Source organism: Arvicanthis niloticus, chromosome 11 (genome assembly GCF_011762505.2).
Source record: "Arvicanthis niloticus isolate mArvNil1 chromosome 11, mArvNil1.pat.X, whole genome shotgun sequence".
NCBI lineage: Eukaryota > Metazoa > Chordata > Mammalia > Rodentia > Muridae > Arvicanthis > Arvicanthis niloticus.
The window spans coordinates 34251501-34262415 of record NC_047668.1 but is presented as its reverse complement, the minus strand read 5'-3'; the positions used below and the strand labels follow the sequence as shown (position 1 = coordinate 34262415).

At 39.4% G+C, this 10915-nt stretch overlaps 1 pseudogene; it reads left to right on the top strand.

Moving 5' to 3' along the window:
* The first annotated feature begins 3334 nt into the window (after positions 1 to 3334).
* Positions 3335 to 3628, top strand: LOC117716763 (cystatin-B pseudogene; annotated as a pseudogene).
* Positions 3629 to 10915: the final 7287 nt, after the last annotated feature.

The window sequence follows — 10915 nt, the reverse complement described above, 5'->3', positions numbered from 1 at the left end:
AGCCTTTAGAATTAAGAGAAATAAACATTTTTTATTTAAACTAACTGGTCTATGGTATTTGTTATAGGATTCTAAGACCACCCACTCCCCACCCCCCCACACACATACACAGATACACAGACACAAATCTAAGAACAAACTATTATCCTAAGACATAACATGGCTTAGTTATGTTAATGCACATAGAAAAAAGTATACCCAAGATTTCAAGTTTCATCTGTCTATATCAGAATCTATGCTCTTTCTGCTGTGCCATGTTCAGTGCCATCCTGAAAACAACAGTAGTTGGTGCAACTGTGACATTTCAAGAGACAACACCTTTCCATTACTGGCTATGCGTCTGAGACATCTATGTGATTTTTATTGCTTTTACAAATTTTTCATATACTAAAATCAGAAAAAAAAGCTTTGTTCAGAATAATTGTCTTTGAAAACATAGTCATATTAAATATAATAACAGTTCCAGAGTGAATATGGAAATTGGATGTTTTCCAAGTAAAATATCACCATGTGGCAGTTTTTCATGGCCATTCAAAAGCCTGCTATGGGGCAGGAAGATGGGAGCCCTGTGCACAGCAGGTGTGATGTCCACGTGGAGACCCACTCCCTAGTCTCCTGGGGCGTGTACATGCTGACCTGACCTAGTGATCCCAGCCAGCTGGGCCTTTCCCTCTTCACTGGGAATACTCTGGACATCTATCCAACCATTCTCAAGGGCAAAACAGCTCACATACACTTGCAGATCTCACGAAGGCTTTGCTTTTCATGACCTCCTTTCTGAAATCATGTACTTTATGTGCTTTTATGAGAAGTCTTCTGTTAGGTTGTATATGTCCATTTTTGGGAGGTTTCTTTTGTTTTTGTTGGGTTTTTTTTTTGCTTGTTTTGTTTTTGTAAATATGTTTTAAATGGCTACATTTCCTATGACACACACTCTGTGTTAATTTAGTTATAAAATCTAATATATATATATATATATATATATATCTTATGAAGATATAAAGATCACATAACCATTTATCTATGGCCTTCAAATCAACTACTTCAAATCTATATATATTGTTAGTGAAAACAATATATATAGATGCCTGGAAGTCATTTTGGAATATGCTGTGTTTATAGTACACAAAGGCAATTAAAAAAATCTCACAACATGTTTGTTTTCATCCTTATGTGAGGAAGTTTAAGGGCAATATATTCTGATTATATTCTTATTTTAGGATCTAATAGCAAGAAACACTTTTCAATTAATGTTCTAAAGATGTTAGTACACAGGGTCTATTTTAAAGATAATTCATGTGTGATCATGTGTGATGCCCAACTGGTATCGGGCCAGGCCACTTTCAATGTTTTAAAGTACCAAAATACAAAAGATAGCACTTTTGGTTTTTGTTTGAACTTGTTGGCTACAGAGTTTGGGTTCCTATCTGAAGTCACAGGCACCAGGATATTTCCAAGATGGCTGCCATAGTTCAAAGGATGATAAATGGCTCTATTCTGTGACTGGGCTTTAAAACTGTGGTCTTTCCAATGGAATTCAAGCTGTGCCAGCCATCTTCTATTAGTCAGACCCTGGGGGATTTTATTGTTATTTTGAACCAGATCTATTTTTGTTTAATTCTATGGGAACAACACATAGTTTGTACCTTTGCCAGAAAATTATTTTCCAATGACTACTACTTAACTCTAAGTACACCCTGCAGTTTTACTCCGAGGGATGTGGTAGGGGGTGAGTTCAGTTAAAATTATACTTTACGAGACATAATGCAGCCTGGGCTTTTGCATTCTGCTAACTAAAGTAAATTAGGCTTTACTCATTTTTTTTTTCATTTTTAAATAAGAAAACTTTAACATTTATTTATTTGGTGTGTGTGTGTGTGTGTGTGTGTGTGTGTGTGTGTGTGTGATAGGACAACAACAAGAGTCAGTTCTTTCTGCTATGAAGCTTCCAGGGTTGAGATTCTGGTTGTCAGGGCTTGGGAGACAGTGCATTCACCGGCTTTATCTTCTTGCCAGCTCTACTTTTAAAAAAGTCATTGAGACATGAGATTGGTGTGTCCCTGTCATCTCAGCATCCAACAGTTCGAGGTAGAAGGATTACAAGTTTGAGAACACCCTGAGCTCAGAACAAACTCCTCAAACCAAAATGATGCTTTTGTCCCAAAGTCAATTATGTTCATGCACAGAGAACATCTGTATGTAACATCAGCTATCATAACTAGACAATTAATATCACTTGTTCTTTTCCTTAACATTAAAAACAAAAAATAAATCAGACAAACAAATGCAGACATTTTGTCCTTTGTCTCTCAAGCACGAGCTTTCGAGCTCTATCTTTTGAGTCTGTCTGCAGAGGTGATGAGGCTTCTCTACAGGGCCTCTCAAGCTAACTTGATCATTTGAGTAGCGAAGCTTTCCTGGGGTAACCGGGAGAAAAATATCTTGTTAAAAGAAAGATCCTCTGAATGTCTCAGGCCCTCAGGGGGTCATGGATGCTGTATTCTACTCAGACTCTTTTGGTAAAGCACCCCAAGAAGAATCTTTCAAACATGATGAATCCTGGGAATAATAAAAAAAAATTCACAGAGCTTTTTCAAAGGTGATTTTCAGAGCACTAAGAAAAATGAGGAAGAGAGAAAGAAAGAAAGAAAGAAAGAAAGAAAGAAAGAAAGAAAAGAAAAGAAAAGAAAGAGCGAGCAAACCTTCCCCCTTACACACTACCCCAGACAGGGTTTCTCTGTATAGTCCTGGCTGTTCTGGAACTTGCTCTGTAGACCAGGCTGGCCTTGAACTCAGAGATTCATTCTTCTTCCTGCATGCTGAGACACCACTGACCAGCTGAGTTTTTTTTTTTTTTAGAAAATATCATTGTGCCTTCTTGCTGAAACTCAATAAAACAACACTGGGGAAAAAGCATGCCGTCTCCTATATATTTATGGTATAAGTGCAACTTGGTCTTCATGTGAGACCCCTAACAAGTGGTGCAGGGACTGTTTTGGTGTCTCTTCCTGCCATTGGATTCCCTTCCCCTACCTGGACCGCCTGGTTGAGCCTCAGTGGGAGAGGATGTACCTAGTCTTGCTGGGAATAATGTCTCAGGGTGGGGTTGTACCCAAGGAGGCATCTCTTTTCTTGGGGATAATGGAGGAAGGGATTTGTAAGAGTGTAATGGAGGAGACGAGGGAGGGGGCTGTGATGGGATGTAAGGCGAATAAAAAAATAAATTACTATGGAAAAAAGCACATTTGGTTTTATATATAAAGAAAAAAGACAAGTTCTCTGATGAGTTCTCTGTCCCTAGTTTCTCTGTGCTACCCTGACTACTTCTGCCAAGATGATGTGTGGCAGGCCATCCGCCACAATGCCAGCCACGGCCTAGACGCAGGAAATCACCAAGGTGAAGTCCCAGCTTGAAGAGACGGAAACTCAGAAGTTCCATGTCTTTAAAGCTGTGTCCTTCAAGAGACAGGTAGTGACCAGTACCAACTTCTTCATTAAGGTTCATGTTGGTGAAGACAAACATGTGCACTTGAGGGTGTTCGAACCTCTCCCTCATGAAAACAAGCCTTTGACCTTGTCTTCTTACCAGACCAACAAAGAAAAACATGATGCACTAACCTACTACTGATTTTGAGACCCCTTTGCCAAATACTTCAAATACCTTTTGAACCTGTGTTTGGGACCACAAAGTAAATACCCCTCTATGATGGAAGATGGAATTGAGAAGCTTCTTTTGTGATTCCCAGACTGTATTGTATGTTGTTTCCTTCCAAATGATTATTTTCACAAAACTGTATATGATCTCTCTAAATATATATATTTAGAGACTATTAAAAAAAAAGAAAAAGGACAAGTAAAATCATAGTGGCTCACTGCCCGTCTGCAGGTATGCTCCATCTTGCACAGCATGACGTTGTCATCTATAGAGTTACCAAAACAAGCAACCCCTGGAAACAGTTCCTTGAATACAACGTCTCAGAATGTTGTATGTATTTATGATTTTGTGTTGGATCTTGTGCAGCCTGCAGGCCATGCTCTGGAGAGGCCTCATAGTAATCCTGTTTACATTTAAATAGTTTCAAAGTAATAGACTTACATATTTTTATAAAAACCCAAATAATATGGAGAGATTCAAAACTAGATGAATATCTCCACTTTCTCTATCCCCTCTTCCTTTATGCTTTTATACCATTTTAATTACATGCATGTATTAAGGTCAGTTCTAGGTTGAAGGTCTAGCAATACAATAGATGCAAATAGTCAAGGAAAAAGCAATACAATAAACACAAATAGTCAAAGAAAAAGCAAGGCACTAAACCCAATTGCAGGAACACTCCTGTGATCACTGTTTCTAAAGGCTTATCCGGATGACCAAAGTATCTGAGCCTACTTCCTTATCCTAGCCCAAGGTCATTTTCATGCCTGAAGCCTACTTCCTTGTTCTAGCCTAAAATTTAGATTCCTGTCCGAAATTACTTCTTTGTTCTGGCCTAATATTTAGATTCCTGCCTGGGATTACTTCTTTGTTGTAGCCTATGATTTAGACTCTTACCTGAAATTACTTCTTTGTTCTAATCTAATGTCAGATTCCTGCTTGAAGCCTACTTCCTTGTCCTTGGCCAATGTCATATTCGTGCCAAGCAGCCCCTTTCCTTGTCCTTGGCTCATGTCAGCTTCTTGCCAAGCAGCCCCAAAGGCTCTCCACCTCTCCCCCTATTTTGTTTCCTTAAGAAGACTGAGTCTGTCTTAGGTAGTTCTGACAAGAATGCCTTCCTTACCTGTCATGGAATATGCATTATCAAAGGTAATACACTTATGTCTTAGGTTGGTAAGGCTCTGTGCAGAATCTTACCTGTCCTTGGCTTGCCAGCCTGTTAATTTAATAACTCTGTCTGGGGATCCATTTTCAGGTTTAAGCCATGTACTTTGGCTGCCAACATGTTGATATTGTTAAAGATAAGCTTTAACATGATGGGCAGGAATAAAGGTATCCCCAGGACAAGAAGGGCTAACCTGATCAAGCTATATATGACATTCCTGAGGTTTGTCCAAAATGTAAATACTGAGCTCAGGCCATGGATAATTTTATCGGCATTATCTGCAGCATCAAAGGTCAACAGAGCAGCATTCTTTAAATTCATAATCTCACTATGCAAAGTTAACACACCCAGAGAGGTGTTAGAATTATGCCAAATATCCTACAGTTGTCTTTAAACTTTTTTCTAATTATAATGACAATCATTGTGAATTTCAACAGTAACACTACTCCAATGATATTTGTCATGACACTTGAGATGGCTCCTAACTCTCAAACCCTGAACCTCCTTCAGATAATTTGAATGGGTTATAGAGAATCATTCGTTATTGCAGATACCTATATAAATCCCTTTGTATACTCAATACATTAGTAACATTTTTTTGCTAGATGGTTAACAAAAATAGTTGTCTTAACTCCTTGTGTCAATGCTATTGGTTGATAGACACCCGTAACAGGCATGGCAGGTTTGAACACACTAACATAATTAGAAATTATACCATCAATGCAACTTACAATAAATGCTGTAGAAGAGACAAAAACAATTTTAGCTTGACAATTAAAAGAGCCTCAAAACATGCACTAACTCTTGCTTGAAATCCAGATCCTGTCCCAACATTATCTCTTGTTATCCTAACATCATAGTGAGCTACAGCTAGCTTCCAAATATGTTTCTGACAAAGTCCAGATCCAGTCTTCTAAATGTAGACTGTTATTTCCCATATTGGATTGATTTCTAGACCAGTACATGATTGAGTCCTAATAGCTGGGCACCTTTAAGAGGAATATGAGAGACATAAATTATCTTTTCGATTCTCTATCCCACAAGGTCTAAAAACTTGAGGCAAGGCAACTTGTCCCATCTGGAATATAGTCAAGCAAAGGTGGGTCAAGAACATATGTCCAATAAAGCTCCCCAGTCACCCTTGTCAGGCACTCAGCAAGTTCACAGGTCAGCATCATTCTTTGTCTGAGCAACAGTATGTCTCACCAATCTTTTTAGAGTTCCATGGGCCTCTTCCACAATGCCTTGTCCTTGAGGATCATATGAAATCCCCATAATAAATTGTTCACAAAAGTCTCGACTGCTCAACTATAATTGCCAGACCCATTATCTGTTTTTTTTTTTTTTAAATTGGATATTTTATTTATTTACCTTTCAATGTTATATCCTCTCCCATTCCCCCCAAAACTCCTTATCCCATCCCCCTCCTCCTATTTCTCTGAGGGTGTGCTCCCACCATCCTCCCATTCCTGTCTCCTTGCTCTTGAATTCCCCAACACTAGGGAATCCAAACTTTCAGGTGCCAAGGCCCTCCACGTCTACTGATGCCTGACAAGGCCATCCTCAACTACCTGTACAGGTGGAGCCATGAGTCCCTCCCTTTGTGTTCTCATGCTGGAGGTTTTAGAATGGCTACTCCAGCTTGTTTCTTAGGACCATTTGCTTGAAAAATTGTTTTCTAGCCTTTTACTCTAATGTAGTTTCTGTCTTTGTCACTGAGGTTTTCTGTATGCAGCAAAATGCTGGGTCCTGTTTATGTATCCAGTCCATTAGCCTATGTCTTTTTATTGGGGAATTGAGTACATTGATGTTAAGAGATATTAAAGAGAGAAGATTGTTGCTTCCTGTTATTTTTGTTATTAGTGGTAGCATTGTTTGTATGGCTGTCTTCTTTTGGATTTGTTGGAAGAGGGTTACTTTCTTGCTCTTTCTAGGGTATAATTTCCCTCCTTGTATTGGAGCTTTTCTGCTATTATCCTTTGTAATGCTGGGTTTGTGGAAAGATATTGTGTAAATTTGGTTTTGTCATGGAATATCTTGGTTTCTCCATCTATGGTAATTGAGAGTTTTGCTGGGTATAGTAGCCTGGGCTGGCATTTGTGTTCTTTTAGGGTCTGTATGACATCTGTCCCGTATCTTCTGGCCTTTATTATATCTGGTGAGAAGTCTGGTGTAATTCTGATAAGTCTGCCTTTATATCTTACTTGGCCTTTTCCCCTTACTACATTTAATATTCTTTCTTTGTTTTGTGCATTTGGTGTTTTGATTATTATGTAACAGGAGGTATTTCTTTTCTAGTCTAGTTTATATGGCATTCTATAGGCTTCTTGCATGTTTATGGGCATTTTATTCTTTAGGTTAGGGAAGTTTTCTTCTATAATTTTGTTGAAGATATTTATTGGCCCTTTAAGTTGGGAATCTTCACTCTCATCTATACCTATTTTCCTTAGGTTTGGTCTTCTTATTGTGTCCTGGATTTCCTGGATGTTTTGTGTTAAGAACTTTTTGCATTTTGTGTTTTCTTAGACAGTTGTGTCAATATTTTCTATGGTATCTTCTGCACCTGAGATTCTCTCTTCTATCTCTTATATTCTGTAGGTGATGCTTGCATCTATGACTCCTGATTTCTTTCCTGGGTTTTCTATCTCCAGAGTAGTCTCCTTCTGTGATTTCTTTATTGTTTCCTCTTCCATTTTTATGTCCTGGATGGTTTTGTTCAATTTCTTCACTTGTTTGTTTGTGTTCTCTTGTAATTCTTCAAGAGATTTTTGTGTTTCCTCTTTCAGGGCTTCTACCTGTTTACTTGTGTTCTCCTCAAATTCTTTGAGTGTGTTATTTATGTCCTTCTTAAAGTCCTCTATCATTATCATTAAAAGTGATTTTAAATATGAATCTTGCTTTCCTAATGATATAGGGAATTCAGGAACTTCTAGTGTGAGAGAACTAGGTTCTGATGAAGCCAAGTACCCTGGGTTGCTGATGCTTATGTTCTTGGGCTTCCCTTTTGCCATCTGTATCTCCTTAGTGCTACCTGCCCTGTCTTTGACTGGAGACTGTCTTTCCTATTATCTTGGTTGTGTCAGAACTCTGTGGGGTGGGTGTTGCTACTGGGGTTAGAACTGAGGCCCAATATCTGCTCAGTGTTCAAGCACAGAGTAGAAGAAACCATTTCTCTGGGCCAGGAGTGAATTCCTGGGTCCCAGTGGGTCCCAGTTATTCCCTGTTTGGGATGGTTGTTGCTGTCTCTTTATCTAAGATACTGCCAGGTTAGAGCTCCTGGGAGCCCCGCTTCCTCTGGGTTCTGTGAGATTGGGTGCAGAGCTGCTACCCAGGATCTGCTCAGTGCTCTGGCCCAGACCAGAAGCCCTGTTTCTAACTTTTTGAGTGCATTTGTAAAAACTCCAAAGTTAAATAGTTGTTAAAAAAAAAAAGTCTGTGCTTTAAGTTTTGATAGGTTATTGTGTAATTTGCTTCATGAATTTATTTCCCACCAGTAATATCTGAGGGTCACTATGGTCACTGTGTCTCTATCAGAGTGGAACTTTATGAAGCAACAGGGTTTTATTGTAATTCTTCCTATGCTAGAAATTGCATGTCACAGAAGCTACATGAGCCCTCTACCATTGAGCCTCCACACCAGGCCTTTTATTAGTGTTATTAATTTTTATTTTTATTTTTGAGGATCTCCTTCAGTTTCCCAGGCTGACTTTGAACTTGCAATTCTGCTGCATCAGCTTTCCAAAGTAACTGGGGGTTATATGTCCAAATTGCTGGGTGAAGATTCTAAAGGAATTCATTAAAACGATATGGTTCCTGTTTAGAAAGAGATCTGTAGATGGGAGTTAAGGGGATGGGGGATTGAGTGGGTATAGAGCACCAGTAAAACAGGCAAGCTGAGAGGAGTCATGGTGCCTGCTGCTATGAGTAGGCTAATGTACACATCATTGCTACTATACCAGACTCATGATGGTTGGTGTGCCATGCAGTTGAGTGGTAGGCCACTTGAAAAACAAAAACAAAATAGAGAAGGATAAGAAGGATAAGATGCTTACTTTACTGGGCTGGAGAGATGGCTCACTGTGTGTGCATGTGTGTGTGTGTGAGCATGCGTGTGTGCTCGAGTGTGACTGTGAAATGTCCGGAGAGGTGAGAAAAGGTTCCTCTTCTCAAGCACTGTTTGCTTTTCCAGAGGACTGGGGTTCAATTCCCAGCACCCACATGGCAGCTTACAACTGTCTGTAACTCCAGTTCCAGAGGATAACACACAGACATATGTGAAGCAATGCAAATAAAACACCAGGGCAAATAAAATAAATAAGTCATTTTAAAATTAAAATGATGTTTACTTTATTCATACCCTGATACAAAGATAATATACAAACTTATATATCTATAGAAAGAGAGAGAAAACATGTACCCAAATTTCCAAGTAAAGAAGAACCTTTGTCAGAAACCTAGTCAAATACTTCAGGGGCCACTCACTATCACTACCCAGACAATCATTTTTAGGCTCAGAATTCAGAGATCCTGAATCCTTGGCTTAAGCCCAAATTAAAGTGCAAACAACTTTTATGAACCCCAGTAATCTCCCACTCTGTTATGGAATCATTACCTGCTTCGTCCAACAGCTGCCAGGACTCCTCCATATCTATCCTCTGGGGCCCACCAGGAGTCTCTGAAAATAAATTTACAGCTGTGGCTTTGAATCTCAAATCCCAGGTTTGTGCTTTCAGTGCTTGTAGCGAAGTTGAAGATTACAGTGAGAGCAGAAGAGCCCAGGTCAACCTCTGACACGCTGATTTTATGTTTCATCCTTTATGACCTGGGGGAGAGGAGGGAGGGCAGTCACCAGAACCCTGGGGAAACACTAGCACTTTAGGTGCCATGACTTAGGTGTACAGAAGCTGAGATGCAGGGCAGAGGAGTCTCTGCTCAAAAAAAATAAAATGAAATTCATTTATCTTGCAAAGGTAACTTGCAAAGAGTGTTGCAGAAATGGATCAATGTTTCCCAAAACTGAGCCCACCTCTCAGCTATGTTAGATGCTAGATAGCTGCTTACTGGAATGTCACAACAGCACAGTCATAGTCACATTAGATGGTCTGATAGAGATGACATTTTTAAGTATAATGCCCTGGGCTCACCTTAGACAGATCAGACTCTACCAGGTGGCTTTCCAGGTGATATCCATACTCTGGTTTCTGTGTGAACAATCTTTGGTGAGGCTTACCTTTCCCAGCTCTAAAGAAATTTGGTTTAGTAGGGTTGGTACTGCTTTTTTTCTTCTCTTATACTGGAGATCAAATCCAGGGTTTAATACATGGTAGGCAAACACACTACTACTGAGCTGTTTCCCCAGCCAGGCTGGTCTTGAACTTGTATCTTCTTATCTCACCATTCCATATACTAAGGTTACAAGTATGTAGCTCCAGGTCTGGCCCCAACTCTCTGTATTGTCCGTGAATCTTAGATGATGCTGACACACGTGCATCTCTGGTTTACATGTGTCTACTGTACAGTGCTTATGTCTTTGTAGTACTTCCATCTCCAGTGTTTTATCCTTACCACTCGTCTTTGATTCTCAATAAACCTGCTTTCCTGGGCCTTGTCCTTGAGGCTCTTTACCCTAGAGTAGCAATTGTGCTTCTGAAACATACCCAAGGTCTCCACTTGTCTCTTCTGCTGACTGGCTCCAGCAAAGCCAATCCAGTCCAGACTGTAACTGTACAGTACAAAGACTGTATTAGGACTTCTCCACTTCATGCCTTTGCTCAGAAATCCTGAAGTCATGCTTCAGAGCAAGAGCACCAAAAAACAACACTGTCACCAACATGAAAATGTATCAGCATGGCTTTGTATAGTCACAGTTAACTCTTTGCCTACCACCTATGTGAAAGTAATTTTTTTCAGCTATAGTTAAAGAGAATTAGCTCTCTAAACTTTGCATTTGTGCCTTTCTGTTTAAAGGTGTGTCCTTATTATTTTACCAACTGTGGTTATTTAAAAAAAAAAAAAAAACTACTGCTAAAGTTAATGTCACTGACAGATGGTAAATACCTGTGTTCTATGATTTGAGCTGTCAAGAGAAGTGTTAA